General features: G+C 44.8%; 3 non-coding genes across 3 annotated transcripts; 2 read left to right on the forward strand and 1 right to left on the reverse strand.

Annotated features, from left to right (window-relative positions):
• Positions 1-3,133: 3,133 nt before the first annotated feature.
• On the reverse strand, positions 3,134-3,206 carry trnaf-gaa (transfer RNA phenylalanine (anticodon GAA)). The gene has a single exon. It is a non-coding gene; the product is annotated as a tRNA-Phe (tRNA).
• Positions 3,207-5,269: 2,063 nt separating this feature from the next.
• On the forward strand, positions 5,270-5,351 carry trnas-gcu (transfer RNA serine (anticodon GCU)). The gene has a single exon. It is a non-coding gene; the product is annotated as a tRNA-Ser (tRNA).
• Positions 5,352-11,143: 5,792 nt separating this feature from the next.
• trnaw-cca (transfer RNA tryptophan (anticodon CCA)) lies at positions 11,144-11,215 on the forward strand. The gene has a single exon. It is a non-coding gene; the product is annotated as a tRNA-Trp (tRNA).
• The last annotated feature ends 1,273 nt before the right edge of the window (positions 11,216-12,488 follow it).

The raw sequence follows: 12,488 nt of genomic DNA on the forward strand, positions 1-12,488 counted from the left end.
CCTTTAGTTGAAGGTTTAGTCACAAGGGGGCATAAGTTCAATGTGAGGGGCAGGAGGTTTAGGGGGTACGTGAGGAAAAACCTTTTTACCGAGAGGGTGGTGACGGTCTGGAATTCACTTCCTGGGAGGGAGGTGGAGGCGGGTTGCCTCACATCCTTTACAAAGTACCTGGATGAACACTTGGCACGTCACAACATTCAAGGCTATGGGCTAAGTGCTGGTAAATGGGATTAGGTAGGTAGGTCAGGTGTTTCTCAAGTGTCGGTGCAGACGTGATGGGCTGAAGGGCCTCTTCTACACTGTGTGATTCTGTGTGATTCTGTGACTGAGGAAAACCACCAGAAACTGCTGCAGACAAAGAGCTTACTGAAAGGTCAAATTATATCTTTTCAGTGAGTCATTAAAGCCTCCTTCGAGCAGATAAAACAGCATTTTCTGTGTTTCAGTGATACATTCTGATCTGAATTTAAAAGGAAAGGGTAAATATTTCTCATACTCATAAGATCCGCCCGCCGCATGACTGCAGTGAGCTCACTTCTCGATCTCATCACTGACAGATACGAACACGAATAAAGCAGAATAAACCAGAGGGAAATGATAGATTACAATTCCACTACCCTCGATTAATGTTAACCAAAGCACCAATGAAATGAATCAATCGGCGGATTTTCAGGATTTACATTCCCAATGGTTGATCAACGAATCAGCAGCTGGGAACATATAAGACCATAAGACATAGGAGCACAAATTAGGCCATTTGGCCCATGGAGTCTGCTCCACCATTCAATCATCGCTGATAAGTCTCTCAACCTCATTCTCCCGCCTTCTCCCCGTAACCTTTGATCCCCTTACCAATCAAGAACCTATCTATATCGGTCTTAAATACACTCAATGACCTGTCTACACAGCCTTCTGTGGCAATGAATTCCATAGATTCACCACTCTCTGGCTAAAGAAGTTTCTCCTCATCTCTGTTCTAAAAGGTGGTCCCTTTTCTCTGAGGCTGTGCCCTCGGGTCCTAGTCTCTCCTACTAATGGAAACATCTTCCCCACGTCCACTCTATCCAGGCCTTTCAGTAATCTGTAAGTTTCAACCAGATCCCCGCTCATCCTTCTAAACTCCATCGAGTATAGACCCAGAGTCCTCAAACGTTCCTCATATGTTAAGCCTTTCATTCCTGGGATCGTTCTCGTGAACCTCTCTGGACCCTCTCCAGGGCCAGCACAACTTTCCTGAGATACGGGGCCCAAAATTGCTCACAATATTCTAAATGTGGTCTGACCAGAGCCTCATAAAGCCTCAGCAGCACATCCCCTCTTTTATATTCCTGTCCTCTCGAAATAAATGCCAACATTGCATTTTCCTTCCTAATTACCGACTCAACCTGCAAGTTAACCTTAAGAGAAACCTGGTCTAGGACTTCCAAGTCCCTTTGCACTCCAGATTTCTGAATTCTCTTCCCATTTAGAAAATAATCTATGCCTCTATTCTTCCTACCAAAGTGCATGACATCACACTTCCCCACGTTATATTCCATCTGCCACTTCTTTGCCCATTCTCCTAACCTGTCTAAATCCTTCTGCAGCCTCCTAGCCTTCTCAATACTACCTGTCCCTCCACCTATCTTTGTATCATCTGCAAACTTAGCCAGACTGCCCTCAGTTACTTCATCTAAATCATTCATGTATAAAGTGAAATGTTGTGGTCCCAACACTGACCCCTGCAGAGCTCCACTAGTCACCAGCCGCCATCCTGAGAAGGGCCCCCTTATCCCCACTCTCTGACTCCTGCCAGACAGCCAATCTTCTATCCATGCTAGTACCTTGCCTCTAACACCATGAGCTCTTATCTTACTGAGCAGCCTCCTGTGCAGCATCTTGTCAAAGGCCTTCTGGAAGTCCAAGTAGACAACATCCATTGGCTCTCCTGTGTCTAACCTAATCGTTACCTCCTCAAAGAATTCTAACAGATTTGTCAGACATGACCTCCCCTTGATGAAACCATGCTGACTCTGCCCTATTTTACCATGCACTTCCAAGTATTCTGAAATCTCATCCTTAATAACGGACTCTAAAATCTTACCAACGACCGAGGTCAGGCTAATCGGCCTGTAATTACCCGTCTTTTGCCTCACTCCCTTCTTAAACGGGGCGGGGGAGGGGGGGTACATTAGAGATTTTCCAGTCCTCTGTGACCCTCCCTGCCTCCAGTGATTCCTGAAAGATCACCACTAACGCCTCCACTATCTCTTCAGCTATCTCCTTCAGAATTCTGGGGTGTAATCCATCTGGTCCAGGTGATTTATCCACCTTCAGACCTTTCAGTTTTCCTAGCACCTTCTCCTTGGTAATGGCCACCATACTCAGCTCTGCCCCTCGACTCTCTTGAACTTTGGGGATATTACTCGTGTCTTCCACCGTGAAGACTGACGCAAAGTACCTATTCAGTTCCTCCGCCATTTCTCTGTTCCCCACTACTACTTCTCCAGCGTCATTTTCCAGCGGCCCAATATCCGCCTTTGCCTCTTTCTTACCCTTTATATATCTAAAAAAAAATCTCTTGCAATCTTCTATTATATTACTGGCTAGTTTCCCCTCATGTTTACTCTTATCACTCCTTATTTCTTTTTTAGCTGTCCTCCGTTGGTCTTTGGAGGCCTCCCAATCCCTTGGTTTCCCACTGCTCTTCGCCGCATTGTATGCTTCTCTTATAACTCTTATGCTGTCCGACTTCCCTTTTCAGCCATGGATGCCTCGTCCTCCCTTTTGTATGCTTCTTCCTAGGGAGGAATTATTGCTGTGCCAATATAAGTAGCAGAGAATGGGTTCGATCCATCGACTTTTGGGCCAAGCACGCATATGCTGCTGCATCTGAGATTTGTAGGTTAGTTGCGATAGTTTAATGGGGGATGAGTTGACCAGCGCTTTTTCAAATTTTTTTAGAAGTTAAACCGATCTTTATTCCAGTAACGTGGACCAGCGGGCACAGAGCTGGACACGCGCAAGCGGGGAGGGCAAGTATCCGCTGCCCTCAGAAATGGGACTGCGTCTCCCCAAAAGAGACAGGCACCCTCACTAAGCGACCGGGAAACACAAAACCGGAGATGCTCAGGAGAGTCATCTTGCAACTCTTTGCCGAAACCCGGAATTGAAACAGTGACCTTTAGATTTTCAGTTTAACGCTCTACCAACTGAGCTATTTCAGCTGATAGAAGCAATGCTTCGAGCGAGAATTTAAACAGCGACCTAAGGATACCAGTTTTACAGTCACCGACTGTCCTCCGCTTATATTAGAGAACATAACCGCATAATGACAAAGGACAGCCATCACCTCGTTTCCGTTCCCTCCAGATTTCGATGTTTTTCTTGAGAAAGAGGGGGTCCATAGCCCAACTAACCATCAGTTTATTGCCATAAGCTCTCGGCAAATCGGTACACAGGGATTGTCCTACAAACATCCTTCTTCATCCTTTGAGTGAATTGTTTCCTGACGTCACCGCTAAATGTCTTAATTCTAAGTTTAAGATTATATACATTTGTTCTGTATTCCCCCACCAGAGGAAATTGTTTCTCCGCATTAAGACCTATTAATCAACTCAATTACCTCAACCAGATAGCGCCAAAACCTTCTCAACTCACGGGTATGTAAGCGTCACAGCGGGAGCACATCTAATTGCAGATCAGAAACCTGTGTGTGCATCGCACATGGTCATGGCTACTTTTGCAGCAAACCTGTTTCTGAATTTAATGGGACCCGTTTGTGATAAACACAGTCGCCTTTCACCGCTTAGCTGATCAGTTTCATGGAGCCACGTTTGTGATTCCCTCAGTTCTGCTTTTGTGCAAAGTTGGGGAAATGCATCACAGATGTCAGTCTTCAGCCAGCTCCATTCACTCCAAGTGAAATCAAGAAATGGCTGAAGGCACGAGTAACTGCAAAGGCTTTGGGCCCTGACACCATTCCTGCAGCAGCACTGAAAACCTGTGATCCAGAAATAACCTCGCACCTCGCCAAGCTGTTCCAGTGCAGCTACAAGACTGGCATCTACCCGGCAATGTGGGAAATTGCTCAGGTCTGTCTTGTCCACAAAAAACAGGAAAACCCAACCGGCGAAAACCGCCCGATCAGTCTCCTCTCGTTCATCAAGAAACGGGGTGGAAATTTCTTCGACAGCGCGACCAAGTGGCACTTAATCAGCAATAACCTGCTCACTGAAGCTCAGTTTGGTATCTGCCAGGGTTACTCAGCTCCTGAACTCATTGCAGCCTTGGTCCTAACATGGAGAAAGCAGCTGAACTTAATACCTGAGGTACAAGTGATTGCACTTGAGTCCAAAGAAGCTTTTGACCGAGTGTGGCATCAAGGAAGACTCGCAAAACTGAAGTCAATAGAAATGAGGCGGGAAACTCTCCACTGGTTGGAGTCGTCCCCGGCGGTTCCAATACATTCTAAAAGATTTCCAGCATTAACAGGAATTCGCTTTTGGTTGATACACTGTGGGTGGCAATGGAAGGATCCATTGAGAGCAGTTTATCGTGCAGGTGGCTCGTTGTTCTTGGGCTTCGATTCTCGCTTTGGGCTTTTCAATGAGTTCGAATGCAAGAGGTCCCGCTTTCATCTCCAGGACGAGCCCAGCAAGCATTTTAATGCAGTATTTTTTCGCGCTTGTGGTGGTGGCAGTTCCGGAAATCAGGACCAAGTTTGAACACCCGGAAAGTCATTGCAGAGAATGCATCACCTCAACACACGTGAAGAAAATGAACACAGGGTTTAAATAACGTTTCTCCGTGTTATGGGACTCTGAAATTATCCGAATGCATCAAATAAGGGAACTGTCTACTTCTGGATTCAGGTGGGAGGCTGATTGAACTCAGTGAAAATCTTGACTGAAAGGCCAAGCAGAGCTGGGATCTTCAAAGATTTATTTTCATTTCCCACACTTTAGCTGTGATCGGGCACTGGCAGTGAGCTGGGAAGGGTTTCTTCTTGCTGCCAAATGCTTGTATGTTCCGGTCTTTCCGCGGTGGGTTTTCACACTGTGGAGAAACATGTTGGATATCATGTTGAAGTGTTTAAACGATTCACATCAGCTCATTTACAACAGCATCTGATCTGATGTGGTGGAAATGCATTTTATTGACAGAAAATACATTTCCATCTTTAGACACCTGGCCGAATATTCAGGACCTGTACGAAAGATGATCATTTATTCCAACGGATAATGAATGCAAAAAGCATAGAAGGAGGTTTAATAAGTCGAAGCTGCGTGACGAGGTGGCCGAGAGGTTAAGGCGATGGACTGCTAATCCATTGTGCTTTGCACGCGTGGGTTCGAATCCCACCTTCGTCCTCGCTTTTATCAACCACTTCGTGTGCAATTAAGAGGTCTGTGTGCAAAATTTAAGCACATGGGATTGGGGTGATATTTTGGTGTGGATTGAGAATTGGTTGGCAGACAGGAAACAGAGAGTAGGAACAAATGGGTATTTTTCGGAATGGCAGACAGTGACAAGTAGGGTACCACAGGGATCAGTGCTTGGGTCCCACTTTTTCACAATATATTTCATTGACTTGGATGAGGGAATCAAATGTAATATTTCCATGTTATCTGACAATGAACTTCGTCGAAATGTGAGTGGTGAGGAGGATGCTAAGAGGCTTTAAGGCGATTTATGGAAGTTGAGTAAGTGACAAAATACATGGTAGATGCAGCATAAGGTGGAAAAGTGTTGAAGTTATCCACTTTGGTAGGATAAACACAATGGCAGAGTTTTATTTCAATGTTGATACATTGGCAAATGTTGATGTTCAAATGGACCTGGGTGGCCTTGTACACCAAACACTGAAAACAAGCACGCAGATCCAGCAAGCAATTAAGAAAGCACATGGTATATTGGCCTTCATTGCAAGGTCTCTTGAGCACAGTAGAAAGGATGTCTTGCTGCAGCAGTGCAGGGCCTTGGTGAGGCCGCTCCTGGAGTATTATGTGCAGTTTTGGTCTCCTTACCGAAGAAAAGATATAATTGCCATAGAGGGAGTGCACCAAAAGTTCACCAGACTGATTCTAGGGATGGCAGGATTGTCATATGAGGAAAAATTGGGCCGACTAGCCCTGTATTCACTAGAGTTTAGAAGAATAAGGGAGGATCTCATTGAAACAGAAACATTTCTGACAGGGCTGGACAGACTGGATGTATAGTTGATATTTCTCCTTGCTAGGAGGTCCAGAACAAGGGGTAAGAATCTCATGATATGGGGTAGGCCATTTAGGACTGAGATGAGGAGAAACGTCTTCACTCAGATGGTGGTAAAGCTGTGGAATTCTCTACCACAGAGGCCACGTCAGTGAATATGTTTATGAAAGAAATGGATTTCTGAACTCGAAAGGCATCAAGGGGCATGGGGACAGAGTGAGAGTGTGGCGTTGAGATAGAGAATCAGCCATGACGATATTGAATGGCGGAGCTGGTTCGAATGGCCGAATGGCCTACTCCTTCCTCTATGTTTCTAAAAGGCTAAAAGAATTGGGGTAGGTTGGAATCGTAGCATCATAGAATGGTTATAGTACAGGAGGAGGCCATTCATCCAGCCGTGTCCATGTCTGTCGCCTCCAGTCTCTTTCTATTTCAATGTTTATAAAGATTCTCCATTGATGCCTTGCTTTTGTACTCGACGCTTCTATTTATAAAACCCAGGTTCCTGCCTTTGTTTTGTTCAGGTTGTCGAATTGAGGCATGTGAGGTGATTAAGGGACTTGATAGTTTAGATACAGAGAAACGATTTTCCCTGTTTTGGGGAATTCAAAGCAAGAGGACATAACATTCAATTTCAGCAAAGCCGTTCAAGGGTGACGTCAGGAAACACTTCTTCACACAAAATTTCGTAAAAATGTGGAACCTTCTGAAAATTGCTACTGAAGCTTAGGATCAGCTGAAAGTTTCCGATACTGAAACTGGGTACAAGTTTTTATTGTTATTAAGATGAAAGATATTAAAGGATTATGAAACCACAGTGGATAGATGAAGTGAAAATAGGGACCAGTCATGAGTTGAACACGATTGACGGAAGAAAAGTGTACTTATCTTCCTATGTTCCCAAATTCCTCATCTAGCAGCAAACAGGCTTTCAGATGATCACCGCTCAGTACATTCCTCTCAGCATCCCCTTCTCTAAGTGGAACAGACCCAGACACAAAAATAATCTGATGCATCTTCTTTAGGCCTTAAGCGAACAATTTCACATTTCCTACATGGAAACCTATCTGATCGCAGCTGCATTATCTACAGCTTCACCCAACTTGATGGCGCCAGTTTACTTCCGCAAGAACCAGGAGGCTCCTGTCCTCATTACAGCTTTGGTCCAAACACGGAGCGGTTGATTACAGAGAGCGGCACCGGGGAAATATTCCGAATGTTGCTATTAAACAGAAGAGGGTGAAAAAACATCAAATTGCATCTTCTCACTTTCGGACAATTGGCTTTTCATCCGTTGTCACAATAGAACAGCCAATACACATTGGTCACCCTGAACACTGAGGTGCATTTCATTGCAGTGAATCAATATGAAGACATTCAGCTCCTCCAATCAGTTCCACCTTTCATTTAGATCATGTCTGATTTCTACATCAAATCGATCTGCCAGCCCTAGTCTCATAACTTTAATGCTCACGCCCAACAATAATCTACCAGCAATTGTAGCAATCTTTAGGTTCCAACCAGCTGTAATCGCGGATCTAGACAGGAAAGGCTTTCTACTGTCAGCCACCAAATAGATGGCTGAGCTACATTTCAGATCTTTAGCCTGGAGGATTTCATGATTCCTGCGTTTAAAAGAGATGAAATGATGAAATGGTCTACACCGTGGGTCATTTTTCTCCTCAGTGAAGTAAAATTAACTTCAGTTAAGAATAGGGGAGCAGCCACTGCAACCCTTTCGACAGAGGGATGAGGTCGCCCACGGCTTGCTCACCCTTAACAGGGTGAAGCAGAACATTTCCATCCGGGAAACTTTCGCCTGTGAAAGTGAGTACGATAACTGTTAGAGAATGACATCCTCTGTCAAGTTACTGACGGCTGAGTGGATCTGTCCTGTCAACTACATTAGTGTTGATTGTGAAATTGTCCATTCACTTTAAACGGTATCACTTCTGCCCGTACGATAAGCTCTCAAAACTTCCCCTCCGCTGCCTCTTACAAAAAATGTCACTGACCCAGCAGTAACCCAACGTGCTCTCTTCTACACCCACACATTGAGGATGCCGAGGCTCCTACTATCACTGCACAAAACACAGTTTCTCTCTCCACAGATGTTGCTTGAGTTGCTGACTATTTCCACAATCTTACATTCTTGTATTAGGGTGAGGGATGCAGGATCAGTTACTCTCTCCTTCCGAACTTCCCAGTACTTTTGATAGACTAATGCTCACCATCACTTTACACGAAAATATCCCTGGCTTCATTCCTGGCGTTAGAGAGACACAAAATGATGGCAGCATAGAGGGTGAGTATTTGGCCCTTGTTCCCTGTTCTAGTTCTCTGCAGGGAAACTCAGTTATTCAATGCCTCCGTAGCCTCTACATTACATTCTTCGGAAAATTATAGAATCTCTTCTAGAAGCGATTGTCGAATCTGCCTCTCAGGTAGAGCATTCCAGATCCTAACCACAGGCTGTCTTAAACGAAGTTCTTCCCCAGGTCCAATTGTGTATATCTTGCCAATCATCTTAAATCGGTGTGCCCTGATTCTTGGCCCTCCCGACAATGGAAACAGTTTCTCTCTATTACTCTGTCCAGACCTCTTATGATTTTGAAAATCCCCATCTAAACTCCTCTCAACATTTTCTTCTCTGAGAACAGCCGCAGGTTTGTTTTTCCAATCTATTCATCTCATTCAAGTTCCTCAACAATGAATTCATTCTTGTAAATGTTTCCAATGTCGCCACATTCTTTTTAATTTTGATAATCATTGTTGGGCACAATATTCCAGTTGAGACCGAACCAATGTTTTTTTTAAAGATTCTGCACAGCTGCCTTGCTTTTGTACTTGATGCTTCTACTGAAAAAAAAACAGGATCCCGGATGCCGTTTATTCAACTTAACATGAATTGACGTGCAAATTGCAGTCGATGAAAACTATAAATTACTTCTTGTTACTGAAATAGGCTTTAGAAAACGTGGTAATTGTTCATTGTGCTTGGTGATTTCTGTATTTGGAACCTCAGCCTCTCAGTTCCTCCAGGGTCACCAGCTTCTCACCAGATACACAATCGTCTGATACATCTTTCCGAGGTCTTAAGTGGATGATCTCACACTTCCGACATGCAAATCTTTCTGATCTCATCTATATTATTTATTGTGTTGCCCAACCTGATGGCGCCAGTTTACTTTCATCGGAACCAGGAGGCTCCTGACCTCTTTACAGTTTGGGACCAAACATGGAGCGGGGGATTCCAGAGAGCGGGACCGAGAATGTATTCCGGATGTTGATGCTCAAACAGGGAATTGTTGATGTGTGACATCGAATTGTTATTTACCGAATACAAAAGTTCTGATAAGTTCACAAACTTGAAACATTAACATTTTAAAAAATCTCTCTCCGCAGTTAATGCCTGATGGGCTGAGTGTTTCCAGCATTTTCATTTTTTCTTTGAAGTGAACAACCGAGTCCGTGCTGGATAATTCTTTAATGATCTTTCAAAAATCTGTGCTGGGTCCCCTATTATTCGTCATGTATATGAACGTCATAGATGACTATGTGGGGGGTAGGATTAGTAAGTTTACGGACGACACATCGATTGGCCGGGTGGTTAACAGTGAGGTTCAGTGTCTTAGGCTACAGGAAGATATATACGGGATGATCAAATGGGCAGATAAGTGGCAGATGGAATTTAACGCTGAAAAGTGTGAGGTGTTACATTTTGGTAGGAGCCATTTGACAAGGAAGTATTCAATGAACGGCATGACAATAGGAAGCCCTGAGGAACAAAGGGGCCTTGGAGTGTGCGTCTATAAATCTTTGAAGGCGGAGGGGCATGTTAGTGGGGTGGTGAAAAAGGCATATGGGATACTTGCTTTTATCAATCGAAGCATAGATTAAAAAAGTAGGGAGGTCATGTTGGAATTGTATAGAACCTTGGTGAGGCCACAGCTGGAGTACTGTGAGCAGTTCTGGTCGCCACATTATAGGAAGGATGTGATTGCATTGGAGGGGGTGCAGAGGAGATTCACCAGGATGTTGATTGGGATGAAACCTTTTAGTTAAGAAGAGAGGTTGGATAGACTTAGGTTGTTTTCGTTGGGGAAGAGAAGACTGAGGGGCGACCTGATCGAGGTGTACAAGATTTTGAGGGGCATGGATAGGGTGGATAGGTAGCAGTTGTTCCCCTCAGTTGAAGGGTGAGTCACGAGGGGGCAATGAGTTGAAGATGAGGGGCAGGAAGTTTTGGGGGCATTTGAGGAAAAACCTTTTTACCCAAAGGGTGGTGACGGTCTGGAATGCGCTGCCTGGGAGGGTGGTGGAGGCGGGTTGCCTCACATCCTTTAAAAAGTACCATGATGAGCACTTGGCACGTCATAACGTTCACGTCTGTGGGCCAAGTGCTGGTAAATGGGATTAGGTAGGTAGGTAGGTCATGTGTTTCTCACGTGTCGGTGTAGACACGATGTGCTGAAGGGTCTCTTCTGCACTGTGTGATGATGTGATTCCTTGAAACCCTGCATCGTTATTTCTTTCTGCCTGTCCGCTAACTTTCAGTTGTATAATTTGGGCCTCTGCTCCTCCATAGTTGGCAACATCTCACCAATTAAAAACAAAACGAAACGAAACTCGTGCATTCGTGGCCTCAGTCAGATTATGGTTCATTGTGAATCCAACTGCCAAAGTATTTCTCACTCATTTAAACTATTTATGAAATTTGAAAAAAAACTTCTCCCACGGCTTATTGTTGTGCGTTTGCTCTCTCGTTCTTTGCTTTTCTTGCTACTCGTCCTTGTGATGTAAATCCACAGAAAGCAAAGAAGGCCAGGAGGAATGGAGGGAAAATCATGTTCCCTTTCATGATCCCTGTTTGATTTTCAATGCACTGAATATGATCAAGGTCTAAGGAAGTGAATCTAGGACAAGCAACAGCTGTCTTTTTACAGCTGGGCTTGTGGCGCAACGGTAGCGCGTCTGACTCCAGATCAGAAGGTTGCGTGTTCAAATCACGTCAGGCTCATGGCTCTTCACTGTACTTGAAGCTTTTGTCTGGGCACAAAGTTCATTGTGTCTGGATTCCACCGAAATGTTGAATTTCAAAACCATGATGAAAGTCATCTCTTCCGATTTTCCGGTTCAGTTTTCATTTTACATTGGAACAATGTTTCAGCGATGTGGGATATCTACTGTTTTTGCAATTGTTCCGTTACCCAGTATGAGAAGTAAAACACAAAGTGTCCATCATGGGGTTTAAATCCGCAGCTGCTTCCGTCCATATAGCTGCTTAGTTCCGTTAGCTAGAGTTGGTTATGTAAGCTATAATCGCCCGACTTTATTTTATCCATAAGTCAGGAGATTCAAACTCGTCCTTTTAAAGCAGAGCGACAGTGAGTTCAGTTAAAACAAATGTCTAAAAACAGCAGCAATTTCTTTCTGCTCACGGCATCCAGTTATAGCGACCTGCATTAAACAGCAGGAGCGGAAACCGCAGCCCGACACCCGCCTCTTCACATTAACGGGCAGCCTGAATTTCAGTTTTGGGATTTGAGAGAGAGCGGATGTTTTTGTGGAAACTGAAGTCACTTTTCCTGTGAATGGAGCCGGTTAAAGAGCCCGGGCCGGCCTGAGAGTCCCCGAGCCCGGGGTCAGTGGGAGCCTGGGGAGAGGACAGATCCCAGGGAAAGGGAATGAGATTAGAGAGAAGGAAGGTTATTGCGGGGTTGAGGGGACTGAAGGGTTGGCGACTGGAGGAATAGAAACGGGAGAGAAAATGGAAGGGGTTGTGGGGGACAGCATCTGTCAGAACGAGGAAGAGAGCGACGGAGGAAAAGAGGGAGGGAGCTAGAGGGTGGGCGGGAATCAGGGGGAACTTGCATTTCGCCAGCACATTTTGCAACCGCAGAAAGATCCAAAACCTCACAGCCAATGGGTGGGTATTTTGGGCAAGGGGGTTGATGGGGCGTCTTGGTAATTGAGATTCGTGCTTGAACGTGCACAGCAGGATCCCACAGGCAGGAACCTGATCAATATTTGGATAACCTGTTTCAGTGATTCTGGATGAGGGATTATTATTGATCCCAGGACTCTGGGTAAAACTCCTATTCTCTTGCTGTAAATAGCCTGGTTAGATTGTTCACATCCCTCCGAGTGGGGAAGATGGGATCTCGGTTTTAAATGTGGTTTATTACTGGATAGTGTCATATATCATTGTTACCCCTCTGTGGGTATTACAGTACATCGTGGTAATCGAGCCATGTACAGACATCATTACAAGCTATTGGACAGGAAGGTGA

The sequence above is a fragment of the Cetorhinus maximus genome, chromosome 31, assembly GCF_964194155.1.
Source record: "Cetorhinus maximus chromosome 31, sCetMax3.hap1.1, whole genome shotgun sequence".
Lineage (NCBI taxonomy): Eukaryota > Metazoa > Chordata > Chondrichthyes > Lamniformes > Cetorhinidae > Cetorhinus > Cetorhinus maximus.